Raw genomic sequence first — 8,541 nt, 5'->3', positions numbered from 1 at the left:
AAGGTTTTGAAGATAAAGTATGCAAACTGAAAAAATCTTTGTATGGTTTAAAACAAGCACCTAAACAGTGGCATGAAAAATTTAATCATGTAATGATATCTAATGGCTTCAAGGTTAATGAATCTGATAAATGTGTTTACATTAAATCTGTGGACGATTCTCATGTTATTGTGTGCCTATATGTTGATGATATGCTCATATTAGGAAGTAACCTTGATAGTATCAATACCACTAAAAGCATGCTTAACGAAAACTTTGACATGAAAGACTTAGGCCCTGCTGATGTAATCTTAGGGATGAAAATCAGAAAGATGTCTGATGGATATAGTCTTAGTCAATCTCATTATGTTGAAACTGTGCTTAAGAGATTTAATCATGAAAAAGCTAAACCTGCAACTACTCCTTATGATCCCAATTGCAAATTGAAAAAGAACAAGGGTGAGGGTATTTATCAACTTGAGTATTCTCGTGTTATTGGCAGTCTTATGTATTTAATGAACTGTACAAGACCTGATATTGCTTATACTGTGAGTAGATTAAGCAGGTACACTTGCAACCCTGGGCAGGATCACTGGAATGCTCTCTACAGAGTTCTACGGTACCTGAGAGGAACTTCAAACTATTGCCTAAGTTTTGGGAAGTATCCTGCTGTGCTAGAAGGGTATTGTGATGCTAACTGGATATCAGACTCAGATGAGTGCAAATCCACTAGCGGGTACATCTTCACACTTGGTGGTGCGTCTGTGTCATGGAAGTCTACCAAACAGACATGTATAGCTCGATCCACCATGGAGTCTGAGTTTATAGCCTTGGAGAAAGCTGGAGAGGAAGCTGAATGGATACGAGGTTTCCTGGGTGGAATTCCACTCTGGCCCAAGCCTGTGTCTTCGATCGCAATCCACTGTGACAGTCAAGCTGCTATTGGATGCGCAAAGAATAGTGTATACAACGGAAAGTCTATACATCTTCGAAGAAGACACAAGACAGTGAAACAACTACTCTCTACTGGCATCATCTCTATAGACTTTGTAAGGTCTAAAGAGAATATTGCAGATCCTTTGACGAAAGGGTTATCTAGAGAGGTAGTTAGATCCACATCGAAGGGGATGGGACTCAAGCTCATAGAATAAATCGCCATGAAGGACACTCAACCTTGTGAATGGAGCTCCAAGATCAAGGTTCAATGAGATAACTAATTTTTGGTGATGTCGAGAGAAAGCACTATCTTTGTCCCTCCCTATGGTGTAACCGTATGATAGTGCTGCCTGCATGTTTTAGGATGATCTGTCAGGATCTTAATGAGTTCCATGGCTTTGCTTACAGCGGAGTGTGGCAGGACACTCTTAATGGACTCACCTATGTGGATGTTGGAAGTGGGGCCGCTTCCTATGAGAATTTGAGCTTTTTCTCTAGAGACATTCATTAAGTCCGGGATTTAGCCCACGGCCAAAACGGGCACAACGGCAAGAGCTTGGCAGCTTTCTTTTTCTTTGAGACATCAAAGTGTGGTTGTTATTTCTGAATTGCACTCACTGTTGACGGTTCAAGACATTGTGTTCACCGAAACAACAAGCAGTTCCGGTAACCTCTCACTATGTTAAGGTTCAATCTCTGGGACACCTTAGCCTAATATTGATGTATTATGTTTTCTCGTATTTCGTCGATATGTTTTATCATTCATGTGGGGGATTGTTAGAAAAAACGCTTTAAAATTACCAATTTTTCCATGGACTGTGTTTTGATCCCTAGACCTATTGCCCATTAGTTGTTTTTTCTTTTGAATAGATAAAACAATAGTCCCACATTGACTAAAATCTAAAGAGTTTTAGACATAAATACCATAGAGTTGGCTATAAGGGCATGGCCCTTGGGTCATTAGACTTTTGTGCTTGGGGGGGAGGCTTAGACTAGGGCAAGGTTGCCTTTCCCGTACGCGCGGTGCTTCGCACAGAAGCACGCACGCCGCCGCCGTCCGTCCCGGTCGGTCGGTCGGTCGGGTCGGGCTCGGGTTCGGGTGTGGTGTGGGTGTGGGTTCATTAGATCCTATCTTTTTGCTGAAATTTTTGGTACGTGTTTTCCACACAAGTAGAAGAATCTTTTCTTTGTCTGAACGTGCTTGTCTTGGCTTCTTTGTCTGCACGAGTTTTCTCCTGACTTCTTTGTCTGAACGTGCTTGTCTTGGCTTCTTTGTCTGCACGAGTTTTCTCCTGACTTCTTTGTCTGAACGTGCTTGTCTTGGCTTCTTTGTCTGTACGTGTTTTGTCCTGGCTCTCTTGTATGTACGTATTTGGCTTGGCAGCAACACACTGCTCCATGCCTGTCAAAACAACTTTTCTTGCACTATCTTTAACCCAACATAACCAGTTTTTCCTGTCATACGCATGGGTTTTCTTTCTTGTTTGTAACTACACAAACACTATATAAGAGAGTAGTTGTAATCTCATAAGACATACCACAGAGAAATATCTCTTCTACTCTCCCTCAGTTTTTCTATAAACATCTCTTCTACTGTTTTAAGTTCTGCCAAGCTCTAAGGGTACCCTCATTGTATGCTTCATTGAGGGGTACTAACTGTAGTTGTATCCTGGAGGTGACTCGCCAACTGCTGTAGCATCTCAGAGGAGTGGCAGGCGATATTGCCTTTAGGACAGCGTAGTCTACGTGCCTCTACATTCTCTGTGCAGCAACATCAGCAACATTATTTTGTGCTAAGTATCTTCTTCTCAGTTACTTTATTAGTATTTTTCTCAACATATATCACTTCCATATATATAATTTTTTACGTCTTGCCTCATTCCTGGCCAATAAGACAACCTACTTAATCTCTGAATAGTTTTCAAGTAACCCGAATGACCCGCAACTGGTGGCGAATGAAACTCATTCATAAGAATATTGTTCCATTTGGAGGTCGTCGGACTTATAACCAACTGATTTTGGCGACACATTAATAACCCACTATCTTCAGAGAAATGCTTTGTGCTGAAATTAGTATGACCAAGTTTATGTATCTTTTCCATTATCCAAGAATCAACTTTGAGATCTTTTTTGAGATCATCCATCAATGAGAAATGTACATAGGATATAGCCTGCAACGTTCCACTCTCGTCGTACATTCGTGATAATGCATCAGCTGCTTGATTCTTAATTCCTTGTTTATACACAATCTCATAATCGTATCCAAGCAATTTAATAAGCCACTTCTGTTGAGAGGGTGTAGTAGCCTTAGCATCTAAGAAATATTTCAAACTTTGTTGATCGGTACGAACCAAAAACCTCTGTCCAACCAAATATGGCCTCTATTTGGTTACTGCATGAATGATGGCGAGGAGTTCTTTTTCATATGTTGAAAGACCCAGATGTTTAGGACAAAGTGCCTTGCTAATATAAGCAATAGGCTTTCTCTGATGTATTATGGGAAGCAATTTCTACAAATCAGGTTCTTTCGTTGTACCAGGGGCTTGGGATCAAGAACCTGCAATCTTTTATCTCACAGTTTATATACTTCAATGGATATAGTTACTTTAAGAGGTTGTATCTAGAGTGGAGTGGAAATAAATCCATTGGCACCAGAGCAAACTTGATTGTTGCTGCTGCTGCAGGGGCTTGCACTGTCATAGTGACTCAAGTATGTGATCTTTCCCATTGCTTATTAACCTAATTCTCTTGTTCCATCGACATGGATCTTACGTGATATGTAGACAAGTTACTTAATGAGTTTTCTTCTCTTTACAAACATATCGCAACTTCTCATGGCTCTAATATCTTTGCTTGGAATCAGCTACATATGTTGGCAGCTTGCTAACTCTACCATGAGAGTCCATTTTCAATTCCCTTAGATTTTCACTCTCAAAGGTTCCATGTTTCAGTATCTGATATCTTTGCTTGGAATCAGCTACATATGTAGCCTCTCGATACAGTATCTTCGAAGTTGCAAACAAGCAATTTTGGAAAATCTAAAGGACTTTGGAAAACCATTAGTGAAAGCAACTGGAGTGGAGCATTTGATGGCCTCGGCATATCTCTTCTTCTTACCTCTAACCCATCCATTCAGGTACCTCTTAACCGTCAAGTCTAATCTTTTGAGACACATGAGCTGTTGCTTAATCCATTCTAGATGTTGTGAAGAATGTGAAAACTTAAAAGGAAGAGTGTTACCATCTTATGTATGCATGTGTGTTATGTATTAGCTGAAACTTGGTATTTGTTTTTTGTAGTACACAGTATTTGATCAGCTGAAGCGGAGGGAGGCTATTGAAAGGTCAGCAGACCGGCAGCGTTACAAATTCATCACCCGAAGCACTGTCTGCCTTTTCAGCTTTCCTTTTGGGTGCAGTCTCAAAGAGTATCGCCACCTGTTTAACGTATCCAGCCATCAGGTAGGCAATCATTTCTCTCGTGGTTCTCATTATTTTTGGCTCCTCTTTAAGCAAGGGAATGTTTATCTTCGGATAGGTGTAAAGTCACGATCCAGGCTGCTGATCCAGATGATGATGGGACTGAAGAACCTCATCAGCTAAAGGAACCAAAAACTATATCAGGTGCAATTGTTGCTATTTGGAAAAGAGAATGAAGGTTTCAATAACCTAAAACAAGACAAGATAACCTAAGCAACGAGATAAGAAGGATAATTCCCCTTGTGTTTTCATTGATAACAAAGACTCCTATATAAAGGAGTAGGGTTACAAGATATTCTAAAAGAGGTTACAAGATATTCTAAAAGAGGTTACAAGATGTTCTAAAAGAGGTGAATATCTTCTCAATACAAGTAAGTAGATATATACAAATTATACAAGAATATACCCAATACCCCCCCTCAAGTTGGAGCATGAAGAGTTGAAATGCCCAGCTTGAGAAGAAGAGTTTGAAATTGCTGACGTCCCAAGGCTTTAGTCAGAATATCAGCTAGTTGAGAGGTAGTATGAATATAGGATGGACGAATAGTACCTCGAAGTATTTCGTCACGTACAAAGTGACAGTCAATCTCAATATGCTTTGTTCGTTCATGAAAGACGGGATTATTAGCGATATGTAACGCTGCTTGACTATCACAGTGAAGCGAGACTGGTTTTGTATGTCCTACACCAAAATTCCGTAATAACCCTTTTAACCAAATGATTTCACAAGTTGTGGAAGCTAATGCACGATATTCTGCTTCGGCTGACGAACGAGAAACTGTTGTTTGTTTCTTTGTTTTCCAAGATATAGGAGACCCCCGAGAAAGATAAAATGTGCCGTGAGAGAACGTCGACTAAGTGGACAACTAGCCCAATCTGCATCACAATAAGCATCAAGAACCAACTTGGAATCAGCACGAAGTAAAATACCTTGCCCCGGGCTAGATTTCAAATAACGCACAACTCTAAGTGCAGCATCCCAATGTGATTGAGTTGGATGTTGTAAAAACTGGGAAAGAATATGAACAGAATAACATAGATCCGGCCGTGTAAGATTAAGATAGATCAGTTTCCCTACTAGCCTTCTGTAACGAGCAGGATCAGTCATAGGTGAGTCTGAGGCAAGAGCCAGCCTATGATTTTCTTCCATAGGAATATTAGCTGGTTTTGAACCAAGAAGACCTGTTTCTGTCAATATATCTAGAGCATATTTGCGCTGACAAAGAAAATTCCTTTGGAACTTCTAGCTACCTCAATGCCTAGAAAGTATTTTAATTTTCCCAAATTCTTCATGTGAAAGCATCTGCCTAGATATTCCTGAAATTTTCGAATAGCATCTGTGTTGTTACCAGCAATAACAAGATCATCCACATATACAAGAATATACATGATAATATTCCCATGACGATACAAAATAACGAATGATCATAAGCACTAGTAGAAAACCCATAAGTACGCAAAGCAGCTGCTAGCTTAGCATACCAACACCGTGGAGCCTGGCGTAGACCATACAATGACTTACGAAGTCTACAAACTTTGCCAGATAATCCCATACTAAAACCAGGAGGAAGTCGCATATAGACTTCTTCATTTAAATCCCCATGAAGAAACGCATTATGCACATCCATCTGAACTAATTCCCAGTTATTTATTGCAGCAACTGCGAGAAGAGTTCTCACAGTAACCATCTTTACTGTGGGAGCAAAAGTTTCAGTGAAATTAATTCCTTCCTGTTGATGATTTCCAAAAACAACTAATCTGGCTTTGTAACGTTCAACAGAGCCATCAGACTTTCGCTTAATGCGAAAAACCCACATGCAACCAATTGCAGACTTGTTGGCAGGCAAATCTTCAATTGTCCATGTACCATTGGAAATAAGTGCAGCAATCTCATCCTGCATTGCCTGACGCCATCTTGGATCAGCCATTGCCTCTTTGAATGATTTGGGTTCAACATCAGTTGAAATAGCTGCAACAAAACAACGATGTGCAGTAGAAAATGCATCACAATTCACAAAATGAGTTATAGGATAGGGAGTACCTGAGGACTTGACTGGTATAGGTGAAGCTGCAGGGGAAACCAAGGTTGTGTTAGACTGCTTTGAGATACCCTGCCATTGGACAAAATCTTGTGCCTAACATTCTCGAATTTTGTACGTTTACCCCGGCCAAGTGCCTCATCTGAAACTGTAGTACAATGATCTCGACAATCCGTATCTTTGTGAGAGAAGAAGTTACAACATGTACCAGACGCAGGCACAGTAGAAGAAGAAGAAGGCACTAAATCAATATGTGCATCATTCTCAGCAATGTGTGTGTGATGTGCATCATCCAAGCAGACTGACGGAATATGAGAACTATCTGTGGAGGTGTAGTATCAACAGGCGAGAGAGTAGCAGCGGAAGAAGAACCACCAGAACATGTGTATTATTGTAGTCAGTTGCAAAATGATCATCAGACAAATTTCTAGGAACTGAATCAGTGACCGCGTCAGAATACAGTGAGTGCAGTTTTTGAAGCTCATCATTATCGCCAACGGGAAAGTATCTTCAATAAAATGTACGTCTCGAGACTGAAAGTAGTGACCTGTGTCAAGATCAAATAAATGCCAGGCCTTCTTTCCAAATGGATAGCCGAGAAATATGCAACGACGACTACGACTGCCAAATTTATCACCAGGATTGATATTTTTTGCGTAACAGAGACATCCAAACACCCTAAGAGAGTGAATAGATGGAGCCGAACCATACAGAAGATCATAGGGCGTCTTGAAGTGAAGAATACGAGAAGGGGTTCGATTAATTAAGTAGGCAGCAGTAAGAACACATTCTCCCCAAAAGTCAAGTGGTAAGGATGCTTGAAAACGTAGCGCACGAGCAACATTAAGAATGTGACGATGCTTTCTTTCCACCCTAGCATTTTGCTGTGGTGTCTTAACAACCGAGGTTTGATGAATAATGCCATTGTTTCGAAAATAAGAGGCAAGACCTTTGAACTCGGTTCCATTATCACTGCGGAAAGTCTTAACCTTTCGAGTAAACTGTCTGTCAACTAGTGCAAAGAAATTTGTTAACAAGGTAGGTACCTCATCTTTGGTTTTCATCAAATACACCCAAACACATCTAGAAAAATCATCGACAATGGTTAAAAAATATCTGGAGTTACAGGCACGATTTGGATGATAAGGACCCCAAACGTCGCAATGAATTAATTCAAATAAATCGACTGCCCTACTAGTGCTCAATGGAAAAGAAGTACGAGTTTGCTTGGCTCTATGACAGATATCACAAGCATGAAAATCTAACTGACTATCAACACAACCAATCTGAGGTAAGACTTCAAAGCTTGGATAGAAGGATGACCAAGCCGTTTGTGCCATAATTCTGCTGCATTCTTCTCTAACACAACGTTGACACGAGCTGGTTTCCCCTTTATCAAGCAATACAGCCCATCCATGAGCTTACCCATACCAATCCTCGTCCTCAAAGTATGGTCCTGTATAACACATTCAGAGTTAGTGAATTGGACACTTATATTATTCTTCTGTGCATGAGTAGCATGCGATGACGATAAAAGTTGAGAAACCGAGAGAAGATTGCATGTGAATTGAGGAACAAACAGCACATTGTGCAATATAAGAAAATCATTTAACTGCACAATGCCAATTTTGGTTGCTTGTATGCTGACACCATTAGGCAGACCAACCTGAAGAGGACTAATATTATAACAAGATGCAAACACAGTGTTCATCACAACAAACATGGTTGGAGGCTCCTGTGTCAACAATCCAGATGTGACCACGCTTACCAGAGAGACGAATATGATTTGCAGTCTGCATCTCACCAACAATAGCGTTTGCTTTAGCCGCTGGTTGGTTACGGTGAGCTTGTGACTCGGTTTTGGGATAAGTTGTAGGTGGACGTCTGGGTTGACGACCATCTGGATACCCATGCTTCTCCCAACAGCGATCCTCAAGATGTCCATTATAACCACAATAGGTGCACTTCATTGGAGTTTTAACAGCTCCCGATTTTGATCCCTGTGGCTTATTGCCGTGAGCAAGAAAAGCCATTGGAGAAACAATATCTTCCTTTGGCTGAGTATAAGAACGAACCTCTTCTTCTTGAATGAGACGAGAATACACAGT

At 40.6% G+C, this 8,541-nt stretch overlaps 1 long non-coding RNA gene across 1 annotated transcript; it reads left to right on the top strand.

The window, feature by feature from the left end:
- Nucleotides 1-4,252: 4,252 nt before the first annotated feature.
- On the top strand, nt 4,253-4,518 carry LOC113319179. Its single transcript, XR_003345189.1, has 2 exons — nt 4,253-4,376; nt 4,453-4,518. It is a non-coding gene; the product is annotated as an uncharacterized LOC113319179 (long non-coding RNA).
- Nucleotides 4,519-8,541: the final 4,023 nt, after the last annotated feature.

The sequence above is a fragment of the Papaver somniferum genome, chromosome 10 (genome assembly GCF_003573695.1).
Source record: "Papaver somniferum cultivar HN1 chromosome 10, ASM357369v1, whole genome shotgun sequence".
Taxonomy (NCBI): domain Eukaryota; kingdom Viridiplantae; phylum Streptophyta; class Magnoliopsida; order Ranunculales; family Papaveraceae; genus Papaver; species Papaver somniferum.
The sequence above is the reverse complement of the archived record's forward strand: the minus strand, read 5'-3'. Positions and strand labels throughout refer to the sequence as shown.